Genomic DNA, 2,277 nt, shown 5'->3' with positions numbered 1-2,277 from the left:
TCCCTTCAATTTCCTTCGGGATTTTTAGGTTTCTTTATGCTTTGTTATTATTCTTCTGAGATGTTTTCTTTTACACTTATGAACTAAATTCCCCAAATAACTAAGGGGAATGAAACCTAAGATGGATCTTGTTATTATTTTCTGAATTATATGATAAATACTTGATTCATTCTTAATTATGTGTTCTTAATTCTTGTTTTAATATTCCAGGATACTGATTCAAGTATTGATGTGCTTATTCAGACAAGCAAAAGTCACTATCTAAGAGTAGATCCAGCATAATTAAGCGGAGTTGATTGCACCCCTAGACATAGGGTGACATAATTTTGCCGGATTAGGGTGAAACCTAATAAGGGAATCCATAGATCGAGTTAATGCAACACTAGGGGTTTTAATTAGAAAGAGATTTCAATTAATCAATCTAGGGTTAGACGTTGTTAGTCTCGAGAGAGATAATAATATAAATTAGGGATTTCTACAGATCAAGTCAAGTGAATAAATTGTCTGATTTAGAGTCAAATAACAAGTGAAGTCTAGGTGGATTTTTCCTTGGGTATTGTCCAAATCAATCAGTTTTTCCCAAAAGTATTTTGTCAACTTTCCTTCTGTGCATTCTTAGCCTAGTTAATTAATTTAGATAAAACCAACCCCTTTATTTTTAGGCTAGATAATAAAAAGAGAGTTAATACTAGTACTTTTAGTTCTTGTGGGTTTGACATCCCGGTCTTGCTATAAACTATAATACTGTTCGATAGGTGTGCTTGCCTCTATCGTGATAATAGTTAGTTTTCAAGTACGATCAACCATAAATTTAAAACTTATCACGATTTGACGATCATCAAGTTTTTTGCGCTATTTTCGGGGAACTAAAATATTAGGAACACTTAATTTTTATTACTTTAGCCATTTATTTTATTGCAATTTAAATTTTATTTTGATTTTTGTTACTAAATTTTTTTTTCCTTCCGATAAGTTTTTATAGTTTATGACTAGAAAAAACCCGTCGGGACCATTACTTTTTGATAGTGAGATAAAACACACAGCTCGCAGAAACCGAAGAGAAATTAGGCGAAGCCTACGTGACATAGAGGAAGGACAAGAGGACGATATCCAAACCATGACCGAGGAGATAGCTAAAAATCAGAATAATCAGCTTCCTCCTGTGGTTGCTGCAGATCCAATAAATCAGAATCCTGCGCCTCGTACTATGTATGATTATGCTAAACCTACTTTAACAGGAGCCGAATCGAGTATAGTTACACCTGCTATTGGTGCAAATAATTTTGAACTGAATCCTAACACAATTCAAATGATACAACAGTTTGTTCAGTTTGATGGTTTGCAAGACGAGGACCCAAACACTCATTTGGCGAATTTTCTTGAGTTTTACGACACTTTTAAAATCAATGGCATTTCTGATGATACCACTCGCCTTCGATTGTTTCGCTTTTTGTTGAGGAACAAAGCTAAACAGTGGTTGAACTCGTTACCACGAGGGTTAATCACTACTTGGGAACAAATGACCAAAAAATTCTTATTTAAATTTTTTTCGCCGGCTAAAATGGCTAAGTTGAGGAATGATATCTCTTCTTTTGTGCAGATAGATCTAGAAACACTCTATGATTCATGGGAGAGATACAAGGATCTATTGAGAAGGTGCCCTCACCTTGGTTACCACCCTGGCTACAGGTTCAAACTTTTCACAATGGCCTGAATCCTTTGACTAGACAGATGATTGACGCAGCTGCTGGTGGGACTATCAATAATAAGACACCTGAGGAGGCTTATGAATTTATAGAAGAGATGTCATTAAATAATTATCAGTGGCAAGCCATAAAGACAAAGCCAACAAAAGTAGCTGGTGCTTTTAACGTCGAAGCGATCACTATGTTATCAAATTAGGTAGAACTTTTAAATAAAAAGATTGACGGTTTGTGTGGTTCTACTCAAGTACATCCCGTGATAAGGTGCGATTCATATGGAGGAGGAGTACACATAGAATATCAATCCTTCAACCCTAGCACCGAGGAGGAACAAGTTCAATATATGGGTAACAATAATTCTAGACCTGAAAATAACCCATACAGTAATACTTATAATGCAGGTTGGAGGAACCATCCCAACTTGTCGTGAGGTGGTCAAGGAAATCAAAGGCCACAACATCCCCCAGGTTTTCAACCACCTTACCAGCAGGAAAAGAAGTCGAACCTTGAGGAGATGCTAGCCAAATTTATCTCAGTGTCAGAGACTCATTTGTAGAATACCGGAACAACACTT

The 2,277-nt window shown here is 36.1% G+C and overlaps 1 non-coding gene across 1 annotated transcript; it reads right to left on the bottom strand.

Moving 5' to 3' along the window:
- Positions 1 to 1,567: 1,567 nt before the first annotated feature.
- LOC121204280 (small nucleolar RNA R71) lies at positions 1,568 to 1,673 on the bottom strand. The gene has a single exon (XR_005899208.1). It is a non-coding gene; the product is annotated as a small nucleolar RNA R71 (small nucleolar RNA).
- Between the last annotated feature and the right edge of the window lie 604 nt (positions 1,674 to 2,277).

This window comes from Gossypium hirsutum, chromosome A07, assembly GCF_007990345.1.
Source record: "Gossypium hirsutum isolate 1008001.06 chromosome A07, Gossypium_hirsutum_v2.1, whole genome shotgun sequence".
NCBI classification, from domain to species: Eukaryota; Viridiplantae; Streptophyta; class Magnoliopsida; order Malvales; family Malvaceae; genus Gossypium; species Gossypium hirsutum.
The sequence above is the reverse complement of the archived record's forward strand: the minus strand, read 5'-3'. Positions and strand labels throughout refer to the sequence as shown.